Consider the following 17,189-nt stretch of genomic DNA (forward strand, 5'->3'; position numbering starts at 1 on the left):
CATCTTACTCTCTCTCTTTTAACACACCTAGCAGAGCTTCCAGCATCTATTAGGTCCTCAATCAGTCTTCACTGAATGAAGATTAAATTGAGGATTCTCATTCCTAATTTACCAACTTGGGCAAATAAATCAGACCCTACATATACAAGACTGATTTTTATATCCATCATACCCAAAACTCTGCTCTAATAAGCTGAATATGCACAACTTTTCAGCAAGGGAAGGTACCCACAAGATTCTGGGGAAAGAGGATGAAATGGAAAACACAGTAAATGCCCTCTAAGAACTTACACTGCATACCCCCCACACACACTGTGTTTCCCATGTTCATTCACAGCTCACTGGACCAGTCCTGTCTGGATCACTCTGGGACAGACCTGCCCATTGAGCTGTCAGGACTGTCTCCATCTTCTTACCTGCCAATGAGCTTCACTCAAAAGGGAGGGAGGAGAGAAATGAGCCAAGCTCACATGGGACATCATACGCTGACGGGGAGGCTGCATGCTGAATGCTGTGGTCTGAACGTGCCCCCTCTAATTCATGCTAAAATCCTACCCCACAAAGGGGATGGCTTTAGGAGGTGGGGCTTGTGGGCACTTAGGCCATGAAGGTCTAACTCTCATGAGTGGGACTGGTGTTCTTATAAAAGAGATCTTCCAAGCTCCCTGGCTCCTTTCTGCCATGAGGAACAATGAGAAGCCTGAGAAACAGAGGAAAGCCCTCACCCACCCAAACCGGCACTTGGTCTTCCAGCCCCCAGAACTGTGAGAAATCAAGTTCTACTATTTATGAACCACCAGCCTGGGCTATTTTACTGCAGCAGCCCAAATGGACCAGGATGCCAAACAAATGAAGAATGGAAAAAGGCATATAATACGCACACATGCTTCTGAGATAAACATAAAAATTACAGCATTATTTTTTAATTTGTCAATTTTTTCTTAATGAGAAGGATGACAGTTTACCAAAGCAAAACCAGGGGGAAATGCTCTCTACCTGATACGACACTTTCCAAATGAGGATCACAGCCAAGAATTCAGAACATTCTCCAGGATGTTTAGGATACTGTTGATGTCCAAACAAAACTTTCCTCAAGTGAGACCAGCTGGGGAATGGAAATGAAGTACCACGATGCCTCGATGGCTCTCCTTGGTGTCTTATGGAATTCTGAACTGTGAAATGTCAGGGCTTTTCCACAGGCCTTCAGATAAATAGGTTGTAATTGTAATCCAGAATAATAAATTTCTTGGTTGTGCTGAAGAAAGCCAGGATTGCAAAGATTTTCCCATTGAAAGAGGCCTTAATGGATAAACAAACTGGTATACCCATTCAATAAATATTATTCAGCAGTACAAAGAAATGAGCTGTGAAGCCGTGAAAAGTGTGGAAGAACATCAAATGAACATGCTAAGTGAAGGAAGCCAATCTGAGAAGATCAGTTTGCCAGGATTTGGGGTGGGGGGAAGGATTAGATGGAACACAGAGGGTCTGAGGGCAGAGAAACAATTCTGTGTACTGTCTGGTGTTTACATGACGTTTCACATTTGTCAAAACCCATTGACTATGCAATACAAAGAAGGATCCCTAAACGATGCAACTTAGCTAATAATAATGTATAATATTGGCCATTCAATTGTAATAGATGTAGCACAAATGCAAGATATTAATAACTGCAGCATCTGGGTGTGGAAGGGACTGTGACCCAACATATAGGAACTCTGTGTACTTTCTGCTCAGTTTTTCTGTTAACCTACAACAGCCTATGAAAAAAAAAAAGCAGCCCTGTAAGAAAATTTTAAGTTACAACAGCATAAATCTTCAGAAATCAAAGTGAGTTTTGTGAACCTGTTTTAGGAGGGGCAACAGTGCAAGGGTGTCGCCTATGGTGTTCTTGTTGTCTTATTCATGATAGATGGTGTGGATATTCATCAGCAATGAAGTGATCTTGGTAATTGCACATGCTTGTCGCTCATTCCTGGCTGGTGTGTTACATTGGGAAAGGAACATAGGTAGAAGGTGGTAGAGTAGAAATTGGGGAACTTTCTGGAAAATACAACTACCATTCATTAAGCACTTTTGTGCCAGGTGCTGTTCTAAGGGCTTTAAATGCATCATCTAATCATTAGAAGTCTGAGGAAATTATTTTTCCTCATTTTCCTCATTATCCCATTACAACCTCAATTTTTAGGAATTACAAAAACGAGCCATTCTCACTGTTAACATAAGACAACTCTAGAGTTCTCATGGGCGAAACAAGCCGGAATACTAGAATTTTCATTGTCAGAGAATGTCAGTTTGTTTATCCTCCCATCTTAGATGACAGGCCTCACGTGAGGAAGGCTACAGAAGAGGCAGTGTAGGGCTGACGTGCAGGATCCCTGACTTCATCATTCATCCTGATTCTTTATGTGACTTATGCAAATGTAGAAAATGTGTCTGAGTAGACATGTGGTAGATTTGAGGGAGTTTCCCATGCTATTAGGTAGAGAAAATAGAAATGTTTTCTACCTTAGTCTCAGTTGTCAGTTCTGATATTTAATATTTTATTTGCACACCATTCTATTAACGCAGCTTTAATATGAGCATCCTTCATCTTCAGTTTTAGTGCGCACCATTGTCATCCTACCCACAGCTGTATTTTTAAACATTGGCTGGTGGTGGCCCCCAGTGAGTGCTTAAGAACTGAATGGAGCTGTCTGCTTTCCAACCATAAGAGACCAGGAAAATTCATTGAGGTATGCCTCTAGAAAACAATGTCATGCAGACATTGAAAATTATACTTATGTAATCTTGAATAAAGTTGGAGGACTCACCTTTCTCAATTGCAAAACTTACTATAGGTAAAACAGTGTGATGCCAACATAATGAGAGCCATGTTGATTGATGGGGTAGAGCTGACAGTCCTGAAATGAGCCCATACATCCGTGGTCAACTGATTTCAACAAGGGCACCAAGACCATCCAATGGCGGCAGGGAGAATGGTCTCTTCCACAATGTCATTTGCACAACTTTATAAACATGCAGAACAATGCACCTGGATCCCCACCCACAGCTTATATAATAAACTCAAAATGGATTAAAGATCTAAATGTAAGAGCTAAAAGTATAAAAATCCTACAAGAAAACATCCTACAAGAAAATGACCTTGGATTTGGACATGGATTCTAACCTATGATACCAAAAGCACAAGCAAGAAAATATAGATAAGTTGAGCCTCAGAAAAACCTGAAAGTTTTGTGCTTCAAAGGACACTGTAAAGAAAGTGGAATAAACAACCTATGGAATCGGAGAAATTACTTGCAAATGATATATTTTTGATAATGGTCTAATATCCAGAATACATAAAGGGACTCCTAAAGCTCAACCAAAAAGAAAACCAAATAAAAAGTGAACAAAAGATTTAAATAGGCATTTCTCCATGGAAGATACAAAAATGGTCAACAGGTACATGAAAAGATCCTCAATATCATTAACCATTAGGCAAATGCAAATCAAAACCACAATGAGGTACCATTTCACACACACTGAGATGGCTGTAATTTTTAAAAAAGGAAAAATAGCTATTGGTAAGAATGTGGCAAATGGAACCCTTTACATTGGTGTGAATGTAAGATGATGTCGTTTCTGTGGAAAACACCTTGTGGTCCCTCAAAAAGGTAAACACAAAATTACCATTGGCCCAGAAATTCTACTCCTAGGCATACACCCAAAGTAATTGAGGATGGCACTCGAACAAAAATTTATACACTATTGTTCACAGCAACACGAGTAACAACAGCCGAAAGGTGGCAACAACCCAAATGTCCATCAACTGACAAATGGATAGAATGAACCTTAAAAACATTATGCAGAGTGACAGAAGCCAGACATAAGAGGCCACATGTTGTGTGACTCCATTTATATGAAATATCCAGAACAGATAAATCCATAGGGACAGAAAGCAGATCGGTGGGTGCCAGGACCTGGGGAAGTTGGAGAAATGTGGAGTGACTGCTCAGCGGGCTCACCTACCTTACGGGGGATGAAAATGTTTGGGACTAGACAGAGATGACAGCTGCATGACGCTGTGAATGTACTAAACGCCACTGAGTTAGACACTTGAAAATGGTAAGGTTGATTTATGGTGGGGTAGTTTTACTTCAATAAAACATGCTTCCAGAAATGCCCAATAATACAATGTCATGTTCACACTTCACTGTTAAGAACAGCAGGGTACAGAATAACCTACAGTAGAAGATTTCAATTACATACAAATAGATATGCATGGAATGAAGGACAGGAAGGAAATAATACAAAACGCTAGTAGTGGTCATCCCTAGGTTATAAAATAGCAGGTGGTTTTATCTGTTCTTTATTTACTACTGTATTTCCCCAGTTCACTTCATCATGCATTATTCTTAAAACCAGAAATAGCAAAAATATCTCATTTTTAAAAATTAAATAAAGAGAATCCCTAAAGCTCATTTCACTCCAGCATTCCAGATCTGAAGTTGTGTGGAGGGAAGGGAAGAAAAAGGAAGTGATAACGGAGGAGTTATAGCTGAATAAAAGAGAACAGAGTGAGGGGCAGGAGGCCACGCAGCCGAACACCAGCTTCAGATTCACAGAGTGAGGCTGGACGGCTTGGCAGACTTCTAGGAAGACCTCCCTAGACCACTCTCTTTACCATAGTGAAGCTGGTAAGAGTTTGGGGCAGAAGTTCAGGAGGAATAGTCCTGGGTTACCTGGAAAACAGAAGGAAGTGGATGCTCTGGCCTCATATTCACACAGCTGTTGATAAGGGAGCTCCATTTTAGCAACTGGCTGCTTAAATGTTAGTGCATATGGCAGAGAAATGTCAGTGTTCTCAGGCTTCCCTTCAGATTCCAAGCCTTCCTTGCAGTTGTATTGGTTCCCCATGTCTGGTTCTGGCTAATGGATCATGAGTGGAAGTGACCTGTGACGTTTCTAGACAGAGACATTTGCTCTGGTGAGCTTAGGGAGCACACATTACAGAAGGCACTGCTTCTAGACGGAACGAGGCCACTTGGCTTGTATTGTGTTAAACTCCTGAAATCCTGAAATTCGGTCATTAATTATGCTTATATAGAAATTGGAACACAGAAGCAGGGTGCTGTCATAACAAAAGCCATAAAGTAAATGTATTAGGGTAGCTGGTGAGCAGAGGCAGCCAGTAACTGGGTATCAGAGGATGGTCCCTGATTGGCGGGGCAACAACTTCAATGGCTCTGTCTCTGTGCTGGCTTAGAAGGTAGACGGTGTGCCTGCCACGCTGAAGACAGATGATGAGCACAAGCTGGTTGCCATTGGTTGCATATGACAAGAGGTTGCTAGAAAGGTGAGTTAGGGGAAGAACTGGCCAGTGTACAGAAATAAATACAAGGAAATACGTAGTATCTCAAAATTCAGTGCCTCGTACCCCAGCTGCCATATTAAATTTCACGACTGCATAAAATGACTCAGAGCAAGGACTCAATGAAGGGGAGAGCAGATCAATAAACCTAGAGATCTAATGTACAGGCAGCATGACGATAGTTAAACATACTGTGCTGAATAGTGGCAATATGCTGAGTGTAGCTTTCAGGTGCTCCCACAAAAAAATATACAGGGGCATCAAGATAACATATTGATTAGCTTGACTGTAGCAATCATTTCACTTATATATATGTGTATCAAACCATCATGTTGCACACTCTAAATATATACAGTTTTTATTTTAATAATTTTATACCTATGACAGTATACCAAAGCTAATAGGTAGAAAATGTATCTCATTTTAAGTTTTAAAATTTATGAGTTTGTTTTTCTTGTATTCATTGACCACTTGAGTATCTTCTTGTGAAATGCTTCCTATATAGTTTGTCTTGTTTCTACTGAGTTATTCATCTTTGTTTTCCTGATGAATGAAAGCTTTATATTAAAAACCTTAGGTCCTTTTCTCAGGGGGGAAAAAAAAAGAGGGTGATGCTTCCTTGATTTTTATTCCCCATAGCCTCGAGGGAGCAGTCATTAATTTGGAAAGAAAAAAAAGGATGAGAAAATAAACACAAACTGGATTTGAGAACTGTGCCTTGAAAAAATTTGGGTTATGGTTACTGATTCGTGGAACATACTGGAAGCAGTTGTCAGAAGTCTACTTAGTTCTGAAGGGAAAGGTATTGCCAAAAAGAATTGGAAGCTGGGACCAAACCCTTTGTCTGAGACTAACTCTCAGATCTGCAACCCCACAAAACAGGAAGTAGACAGAGCCACTCATAAGGAGGAAATAATGGCCCATACTTACTTCAGTCGTGGCCAAGGAGAGTAAGGGAAAGAGAGGAGCCCCCCCAAAAGGTCTCCAGAGGCCAGGGTCCCTCTAGAGAACTGTGGACAAAGGACTCCTCCCTATCTGGCAGGATAGGATGCCTTTGAACCTCTGGTAGATTTCAGATTACTGGGGACCAGTGGCTGCTAGGTGACTCCATGCTGTCCCTTTCCAAGTAACAGGAAATTATTTAGATTCCCAGTAAGTGCGCTTGTTGTGATTATCCTGTCGGCCATAGATACTGATGAAGGCTGACCATTTGGGTCTCAGGTTTTAGGATTCCAAACCAAGAAGAGTGACATATAGACCTGAGAGACTCTGGGATGCTGTCCAGAGAGGCTCGACTTTGAGTTGTTTAACCAAACATCTGTGCCTGCCTCTGGACGTCCATCCCCACCCGCTGCCCCAGATGCTGAGGTTTAGTATGTGTCTTGCTTTACCACTTGACTATGAGCAGGTGTGTCTTCTCCCTCCCTCTCTACCCCTGCAGTCAACACTTTGCAGGTCACATACTCCCAACAGCTTAACTATAAGGACCACCAAACTACATTATGAATAAGAGATAACCTTGGGTTATTAAGTTTTGGAAGATTTGTCTGCTCACATATAGTAGCTAACATTGATTACCTAATTATGTTTGTTTTATGATAGGGTGTTAGATCAGGACAGACTGACCACCGAGAAGCTATCTTCAGGGCCCGATGCAGTGATATCAGCACCAAGATTCATCATGGTTTACTCAGTGTGAGGCTTGGAGCACCAAGTTAGAGATCTGGCACATCCTCTTTCCAGCCAGAAATGCAAACATCTATGGCTCTCCTCCATCAAAGTGTCAACTCATGTGCATCTTTCCCCATCTAAATTCCAAATCAAAACATTGGGTCTAAAATCAGGGAGCTTATGCCGGGGGATGGCTCACAGGAGTTCTCAGCTAGAGTACAGCCACAGTCTGGCAGGCCCCAGCCAGCTAGGAGGTATACCTGTAGTCATTGGTTACAGTAATGGTCAGGCACAGAATACTGTGACTGAAGTACCGGCATTCTAGATTACACCTCTAAGAGGACATCTAACAGGCTTCCTTAAGAGGAATAGAAAGGGGAGTTTCAACAGCTACAGGTAATTTCTTTGGCTTGGCGTGTCTCTGCAATAGTCGTAGGGACAGCAGCCTCTGGCTTCTGTGTCATTCCCCGTTCTTTGCAGTGGCAAGTGCGTACTCTACAGCACTCTACTTGCTTGCAGTGTTTCCCTGATATTCACCATACGTGGGGGTACTTTCACTCATCCTACGTTTCACAGGAGATATATATATATATATAGTGAGAACTTCACTGCTCTTAAGCACTTGTCCTTCAGAATTCTAGTGGTTTTCCAAGGGCTGAAAGGGGACCCTGATTCTTTGCTGAAGAACGCAGATGGCTCATCGGCTGGCTCCCCCTGAGTGTGCAGCAGACAGTCCCCTTTGTTGCTATTAGCATGTTGACTACAACTGTAGTTACCTGGTGACAGGATGAAATTACACAGACAGCAATTTACTTTCATACCCCCCGCCTGGTAGTCAATTTCCTAGCGGAAGCCACTCTTCCAAAGAGTATGTAATTTTGATACCTGTTTAATTTGAATCCTGTCTTGTTTGACAGGGTGATTTCCCACCCTTTTTCGATCTCATTTGGGATTCTGCTCCCTGCTGCTATAGCTTGTTCCTGCCTAAAATATTTAGAGAAATGGCTCTCCAAAATCAGTTAATTTAATTGGGATTGCATGTGTGTACATGCATACGTTTTGACCCACAAAGCAACTATTTCAGTACGCACACTTTCCAGTTTAAATATTTATATCGTATCCTCACAAAGCAAATTTGGACGTAAGTAAATATGAAATTTATAATATCTAGATTTTTCAGGGGAGAAATCTAATGGTAGAATTGTCCAATAAGAATGTTCTTCTGAATTGAAATAGCCTTTTATTAACAAGAAGGTGCCATAATTTCTAATCTAGCACCAAGTTCTTATATAAATGATCCTTGAAGATCCACAAAATTCAGTTTAATGATTCAACAAAGCTCCCGGCCCTCAGGTCTGTGACCAGGTCTCATCCTTGCTCCTGGAGAACAATTGCTATCCTAGGAGATGGACTCCCAGGAGTGGGGTATTGAGTAAATGATACACATACACACACCCTGCACATGCCTCTTTTTATGGAATATATTCAAATCAGAGAGAATACCAAAAGAGTGACCCATCCAGAGATATCTCCTGATCTGGAATGCTCATTCTCACAGGCAACACAAATGCTTAGTCTCACGACTCATTTCTCTTTTTGTTCCTTTCTTTAAAAAAAGGGGGTACTGATTGAAAAGAAAATACGCTCGTGAATCTCCATGAGCAGAGAACTGAACTGACAAGCTGCCTCATTTTCCTGGCTCTTTCTCTCTAATAGCATCTCCATTAGATTGCATCCTTGGGAATGCTGAGAAAGAAATTTTTGTGTCTGGAGAACCAACTTCAACTTGTTCTGATTCTACAAAAAATTTCCCTTTCCTGAGTGTTCTGCCAACCAACCAGGTTACCCAGTGAGTTGAATGTATGCAGCATGCCTGGGAAGGAGATATTTTGGGGGGCCAGGGACAGTAAACCCATGTTTGTGTGAATCAGAATGTGGAGCCCCAGTGATTCAGTCCCAGCACCGTGTCATGGTCAAAGGGACACAGTTCTGTCAGTCAAAGCACCTGAAAAGCTTGGCTTGCATCTGTCAAAGAACATTAATGGAACCCTAATTTACAGCCCAGAATGAGGCTCAAAATCATCTTTTTTTTTAATCCCCACAGCTACTCTAGAATCTCTCTAAATCCTTTACTCTTAAGTTTTTACCAGATATTCTCTTTAATCTCCAGGCCACATGATCTTAAGAGAGACAGACATATGTCCACACAGAGACACATATGTGTATATATGCATGTATAGACATACTACTCATACTAGCCATGTGTACATATAAGTATACATCTCTATACATGTACAGATGCATACGTGTTTGTATATTATATACACACACACTCCCCAAGTTCTGTTCATAAAAGCTTATAAATTGCATCAGCAAAGAAGAGACCTCTCCGTAAAAGTTGAGGAGTAGGCAAACTGAGCCAGCACAGGAAAAAGTATCTTTAAAGGGCTGTGAAATGGTAAAAGAACTAACTTCCTGTGTTGCCACATTTTTCTCCCTGTCATAGCTATTCATCCTTTCTCATTCTTCCCACAGGTTCTCAAGTCACTATTGCTGCATCAGGCTTCCCCTCCATGTCTACAAGGTTCACACTGACTTCCCACTCCAACTCACTTTTCAAAGCCAAACCATTTATGAGGTTGTTAAAATAATCATATAATTTCATGAGAAGTGCTTTTCTGCAAGAACAAAGTATAGCAGAGACCACCAATCCTCCAAGCAATAAGGAGATAGCTCAAAGATATCTCCTTGTCACTGGTTTAATTTTAGATGAGTGTCATTTTTTTTTTAATTAGCCTCTAGATCTTCCTGTCTATACCTACAGTTGGTTTTTTGTCTCATTTACAGATCTCTCACTGCCCATCAGGGGACCTCCATAGGCATTCTCAGACCCACTTATCCATTATCCAACTAACGTAAGTTTCCAACAAGTCAGATAAGATGACTCTTAGCAGCACCAATTTGATAAGCTTGTTAGGATTTCTTCCAGGTCTCTTCAAATAGGTGTCATCTCAAAGGCAATAGCAATTTATCTATATGTGTAGCTCGCATAACCTACTACTGCTGAGAACTTGTGGCCTGCCCTTCATCCTGGGGTGGGAGAGGTTGTGATTCTTGAACCCATGATTTTCATCTGTCAGAGTCTAAACAGGACAATTCCTTAGACCATCATCAGCTCAAAGTGTTGATGACTAAGGCGAAACCCAGAAGCAGCACTCTACCCAGGTCCACGAAGCTAAGCACAGGGAGGCAGTGCGCCTTCTCACATTTGTCAAGCTCGTCCGTTCATGCAAAAACCAATGGAGGGCAGAGGCTTAGGATTTAAGGAAAAGTCGGGCAGAGGCCATATAGGAATGACAACAGATGGCCAGGGGTGGAAAAGAATCTAAGCCAGCCAACTGTGAAGACAGAACCAAATGGGTCTTCATCACGTGGCCAGGCCAAACGGACAGGTCTGGGATCAAAATAACCCGCAACCAAGGTGCCCCTGCAGCAGGAATGTAGGGGCCTGGCATGGAAGCTTACCTAGCCAGCAACGGATGGAGCAGCAGCCTCGGGAGGCAGACAGGCTCTCTGCGCCCCGCACTGTCCCTCACCAGGATAAGGGCTTGCCTCTTCTGAACCTAGTTTCCTCAGCTGTACCAAGCAGCAAACATAACAGATTACTTCATGAGCGTGTAAGGATCTGATGTGTTAATACAGTGAAGCATCTGCCTCGAAGGAAGGGTCTCAGCAGTGATGGCTGCTGTTTTTCTGAAGGGCCAGATGCTCTGACCCAGAGCAGACAACTGGTCAACTCCCAACAGGCAGTGTCCCCCACAAGGCCCATCACTGTTTCCCAGGTGGGGAGTTAATTTCCAGGGGAGTTTAAGTCTTCCAACTCCAAGCCCTGAAGTTATTTTAAGCCATACGTGCTTCTCTGATGGCCTGTAAAGAGTATGCAAGGCACACATATAAAATTGAGAGATTTTGCAAATTCTTTGGTCTTTTTGAAGTTTTTCCATTTAAAAATCCTAGGTTTCAGCTTAAAAATCTGTAGCATGGAATGCAAATACATTCCCATAGACATATTTCTTTAATGGGTGGTTAGATTTCCAGGTACATTTCCAAAATCCTTGAAGTAGCTGAAACATAGCACCTTTAATTTGCATTGTTATGGGTTAAAAGGACTTGTTTTTGATACGAGCTTAAAAAAAATTCACAAGTGACTATGGCATCAAAGGCAAAATACTAAATTAAATATCAGTGTATCCAGACTAAGAACTGAAGCCTTCCTGGGGCCTCCAGTTAACTGCTTACAACACACGTTCGGTATTTAGTTGTAACACCCAGAGTCAAGCAATGATACAAGGTTTCATGGGCATCCACTCACTCAGCTTCTTTACCACTTTGAATCGTGTTTATAGTTCAGTTGGTGAATTTAAGGATCTCTTTGCAAAAATCTGACATGAACTTCCAATCAGCTTATTCACTTTGCAGATATTCAGATATATAAACTTATCATAATGATGATGGAGCTGATAGACCTACAAAGCACACACTTCAATTAGAAGTGAACAAAACCACAAGACCAACATACCTGAAGTTACCATTAATGAAACATGAGGTTCTGTTAAATGAAATTGCTTCTTGCAGTGTGAATATGTTTTTTTTGTTTGTTTGTTTGTTTTTTGCGGGGCCAGAATGGGTCAAGTTCCGGGAGAGGTGGTGGCCAAGGAATGAAAGGAGTCAGATGTTGTGTGTGGGCATTTCCACTGACGTACGCCAAGGGGGAGGCCTTAAGATGGGGGCTGGCTGATGGGTCTTTGGCTGACAAGCATGAAGCTCCCCTGTGTCTGCACCATCCCTGGCAGTAACAGGGCATTTGGAGAAAGGTTGGGGCTGCAGCCACTCCAGGGGTCCCCCTAGGAACCCAATGGCTTAGGGGAGGTAGAAAGGGGGTGCCTGCAGGACCCTACTGGATCTCAGCCCCCCATCCCCTCCCTGCTCTCTTGTGTATTGTGAATTTGGCGGGTTTACACCAATACTTTGTTTAATCCCATGGACTCACCTGCCTTCCCTTGGCCCAAACACATTTTATGTAAAGTCCTTCCCTGTTCCTTTCTCTGTGGCTCTGTGGCAAGAGGAATCATACAAACCTGGAGACTCTTGTATTTCCAGAGACGGCTAGACCAGAGAGAGCCCCAGACCCATCTTCCAGGTGCCCTTCTGGGCAGGGAAGCCCAGCCCCTACAAGGGCGGGTCATGGCCAGTGTTCCATGGACCACATATTCACAAAGCTTTTCATGTACAGGCGACAGAGGAAGAATGGGAGTTTTCACAACTCAACCTACTGATAAAAAAGAACAGCCTTCCTGGCTTATTAGGAAGAAGAAACCTGTTGCCAGAAGGGTTGAACGCCCAGTCAGCATTCCATGCCAGGCTCAGATATAAGCGTGCGCAAACATAAGGCCAACGAGACCTACCCTATGCAATTAAAATAGAATTTTAATGCAAAAATGCAATAAAATACACTGGCTACAGAGCACTTGGAAATGGAGCTGGTCTGAAATGAGAAGGGCTAGTAGTATAGAACACACAGTCTTTGAAATGCAGCACATAAAAAAAAGTGTAAAATTCTCCGTGATTTTTATATTGATTATATTGAAATACTTCATTTAAGCCAGTATGTCTAAAACCGATTTCTCTTTTAATGTGGTTACTAGAAAAACTTAGTCATATATGTGCCTTATATGCTGCTTCCTCTGGACAGGGCTGCTCCAGGACCACTCGACTCCTCTCTTTCCAGTGCATCAGTGTGCCCGACTGGCTCCACTTCCACATGCCCACCCCAGCCACTTCTCTCCCTCCTCACTGTGCCCACCTTAGACCAAGCCACTGTTGCCCCCGCGTGGACAAACCCAAGACTCTGCTAACCAGCCCTGAAAGTCTGTCCACACAGCTCTCAGTATGACCTTCTCACACTCTCACATCATGTCTCTCTCTTGCCTAAACTCCTTCAATGGCTTCTGACTGCTGTTTGAATTAAACCAAATACGTTGTCATGGCAACAAGATTGCCAAGCTCTGCCCCTGCCTACCTCTGCTGTTTTATGTGGTGTTGCATCTTAGCTTCAAGGACCCAGCCATACTGGCCCTCTCTGGGCTCCTTTTTAAAAACAAAAACAAACGCACACCTTTTTCTACCACAGGGTCTTTGCACTAATGGTTCCCTGTGCCTAGACATCCCTCTTCCCCGATAGTGCCATGTGTGGCTTCTTGTTAAGGTCATGGTTTAAATGACACCTCCTCAGAGAGGCTGCCTTACCTCCCAGTCAAACACAGGCTAACTAAGCCACATCCTTGGGATTTCCCTTTGTTACCAAAGAAAAGTTGGAAAAGTCTGCACACACAGTAGTGATAGCTTGTTTATCCAGTCCAAGGCAAGTGGCCTCATAAAGGTCACTCAGACCTTTACTCTCTAAGCATCTCATCTTTTTCATTGTCAGTGCCTAAATGAGACTAGGACACAGGGGCTGTTTTTAAGTGAGTGAATGATAAATAAGGTTCGGTTTTTTTTTTTTAACCTTCACATAGGGTTCTCCCCCAGGGTGTCACAGTGTTCATGAGACATGGTGGAATTTACCAGTACTTCAGGGGCATGCTCCTAAATTTTTTCCAAAAACAATCCCTCAATTCCTTCCCATTTATTCTTAGAGAGGCCTGGTTTAGTTTGATCATGGAATGAAAGGGTGATTAAAAATTAAAGGTTTATAGTTTCAAATCTCTTAAATCTTACGATCATGAAGACAGCAAGTACTGGGAGTCAGTGAAACTATGGACTGAATATAAATCTTTTTGCAGCCTTAATTTTACTTGAAATTTTTGTGTTTGAGGAAGCAATCATTTATGCAATTTTAGTATCAGTATTAAGACAAGCATGGACACAGAACAGAATAAAATGAAAACTTTGCAGGAATGTTTTGGCTCAACAGTGACCCTTCCAAATAATTGTGCACTTGGCAGGCTGCTCTGGCTGGTCTCCCAGACCCAGACCCTCAGCAGTAATTTTTACCCTCTTCAGCATTAGGGGACTTGGGGGAAAGATTTTAGGATCGTTAAGGTGGTGATTTTGCCCAAACCAGGGCTGCTGGCATCTGGGCAGCAGTGAGCCATACAGCCTTCCGGTATGGGGATGTGGCTGAGAGCCCGACGAATTTAGAAGCAAAGTGGTTCATTACCAAGAAGGCAAATTAACTCTATTTTCAGGGCAGTAGTAAAAAGTAGGTATTTTTATTCGCGCCTCTGAAACGATTTCTGATTTAGGTCACTAAAATGCAAGACTTCCAGCTCTACCTCCACCCTAGTCCGGATGAAAAACACGAAGCATAAAAACACAAATCAAACAGTAAGGTCACCAGATAGCAGATTAAGGCAGCAAAACACAAGCTCTGCAGTTCCAGCCTCCAGCAGAACAGGCTGCATGGAACCTCCTCGGGCCCCAGTGGAAATGCATTACGTGAGCTCCTGTGCCAGGACGCCTCTGACGGGAGCCGCCACAGAAAGCGCTCTGTGGCTCGGACCCCAGCGACTATCGCCTGCCTGAGAACGGCCCAGACATGAGCACGTTCTGTGCCCTGACTCCCATCTCCACCTTTGGACCCTAAGGCCCACACGCCTAACATGCATACACACTCTTCACAGCCACCACGATCACCTCCCACACGGCACCTCCCCTACCCTGGGGAAGTAGGCGCTGTTCTTCCTCCCGTTTTATGATCCAAAATGCCGTGCCTCTGAATCCTGTGCAGTGACATATACACCTTTGTTTCCTCTTTCCAGTGGGAGGCATACTTAAAGGAACGGGAGGGCAGTGCCCTCTTTGCCTTCTGCCTCTTTGTCCACAACCTTCTGTGTTTGTCTGCAGCACGTCCAGATATCTCAGTGCTTTCGTCTCCTTCAATAGTCGGGACCTTTTCCATGTGAGGTGTCCTCCTTCTGGGCTCAAACACAGACTCTTAGAAGAGCAACCCCTTTGTCCTTATTCAAAGGAGAGGAGCTAAGAATCGCTGCTCTAGTTGAGATTCTGTTGCTCAACAAGAGACTTCGGGAGATGTCGAATGCCTCTGGACATAAGGGATGGCGCAAAAGCCAGGCTGTGGTGTGGCGACGCAGCTACGTCCAGCCACCATCGCGTTGCCAGAACAGCTTTCAGTCCCGTTTCACGTGGTTTCATGAACCCTTGAATGCGCGGGCTTCCTTCACACGCGCAGAGGTCGTGAAGGACTTTTGAGAACGCTTGCAAAGTCTGTGGGTAGAAGGCGAAGAAGCCGGTGGAATGTAAGCTCCCCAGAGGGTCTGTTCCTGTTCCACATCTGGGTGCCGTGGTGGGCGGAGGGAGGCTAGCAAGTGGGGTGGCTGTGAGCTTGCAAACTGCCTTCTCGGGTGGCATGTGGGTACTCCTCAATTTTACCAGGGGATGGAAAAAAAAAATGAAAGTTCCTCAGGCTTCAGGGTCGTGGCAAGACACAGGGCTGAAATCTCTGCCTGTAACAGATGTGGGGACCCCATTCATGGATCCTCATGTCATCTAGACACACAATGTGAAAATGCCATGTATGTGCCTAAAACCCATGCCAGGTCTCTCCCCTCCAGGTATGTGAGGTGTGTGTGCTTTAGAAATTGGAGATTTCTGATACCTTCCCCTCTCCTGCCACCTCCCAACCATCTTTTAACTCAGATTCTGTAAGTGACCAAATACACAGAGATGCCAACACCCCACACTGTATGTTCTGAGACAGAGAGGCCCAGATGTAACTATTTAGAAATTTATAATCAGCATAGCCCCAAACAAGATTTTCTAAAGTCATTTCTTATGAACACTGTATGGTGGTGGATTCCACAGCGTATAAAAGAACTGTGTTCAGGAATTTATTAGTTGTCTAAGAAGGACTCTATGAATAAATGTTATAAGCTAGGAGACAATGTGTCAAAAAGGACAGGACTATTTGCTGAAAAATTCTGGCAAATAGACTTAAATCAGGTGTATTACATACCAATTACTAGTTAAGATAGAATTCATTCATTCAACAAATATTTATTGGCAGGCACCAGGAAGAGAAAGGTGAACGCTGTAATTACGGTCCCTGGCTTGTGGAGTTTACACTCTGGTGGGAAAGGTGGCTCACAAACAAGGGAACAGAATAAACAAACGTACGTGGCAGCACCACGATATGTAAGAGCAGCAGGCAGACATCCACAGCCCCTCCTTGTATGTCACACGTAACATTTGCTCAGTGATGTCTCTTTAGTGTTTCAGACTGACCGTCAGGGTAAAGTGGGCCTGGGTCATCTTCAGAAGGCCAGTCACTGTGCTGAAGAGGCAGTGAGCTATCAGACACCCACAGCGTCAGATCAGCCTAACCAAACACCTTGAATGCAGTGTCTTGAGAGGCAGAAAGCAAGCAAGCTTAGGTGTCAGGGGATGATCCCTTAGTCGCCACCTGGGCATCCTCTGGGCAAGCCCCTTGCTCTCAGTGGGCCTCAGATTCCTCACGTTACGTGGGGAAAGTCTACCTACCTCAGAGGGCTCCTGTCAGAACAAGCGAACACCATAAAGTACCTGCCCACTGCTGGTCACACACAATAGAAATTTAAACAAGTAGCTGTGACTCTTATCAAGTAAATTCGGTCTCTCACTCTTACAGAGGGATAGCGTGGAAGATGCCCACAGGCTTCCTTGGAAGCCAGGGTAGGGATTTCCATGTCCTCCTCCTCCTCCGCTAGAAATAGAGGTTTATCTGTGCACCCAAGATGCAAGACCCAAGGCAGTCCCACATACTAGCACTCTTCTGTCCCTTGAAATAATAGAGAAGGTAGAGTTACTTCTAAAATCTTCCAAGCTACAAGTTACACTCCCTTTGATCAAGAGAAAAAGCTTGAGTCCTTATGTTAATGTGTCAGTTGTAAGTTATTTTAGGGCAGGAATAGCAGCCTACATTTAAAATATAGATTGCACCCATCACCATCCTCACATTGGGTGACATTCTGTTACGTACCCAAAATGGACTCGGTATGGTAAATATTTGTTGACAACCTACATAATGTTCTGTGTTCTTAGCTCATTTCTAAAACATACAAAAAACGTTTCATGGACAGAATCTTAATGGAATGCATACATGACTCTC

The 17,189-nt window shown here is 43.3% G+C and overlaps 1 long non-coding RNA gene across 1 annotated transcript in view; it reads right to left on the minus strand.

Moving 5' to 3' along the window:
* The window catches only part of LOC118908510 (uncharacterized), a 262,474-nt gene extending 247,346 nt beyond the window's left edge, over positions 1–15,128 (minus strand). The window contains exon 1 of the long non-coding RNA XR_005023217.2: positions 14,826–15,128. This is a non-coding gene — a long non-coding RNA (uncharacterized LOC118908510). The remainder of the gene's footprint in view (positions 1–14,825) is intronic.
* Between the last annotated feature and the right edge of the window lie 2,061 nt (positions 15,129–17,189).

The sequence above is a fragment of the Manis pentadactyla genome, chromosome 1 (genome assembly GCF_030020395.1).
Source record: "Manis pentadactyla isolate mManPen7 chromosome 1, mManPen7.hap1, whole genome shotgun sequence".
Classification (NCBI taxonomy): Eukaryota; Metazoa; Chordata; class Mammalia; order Pholidota; family Manidae; genus Manis; species Manis pentadactyla.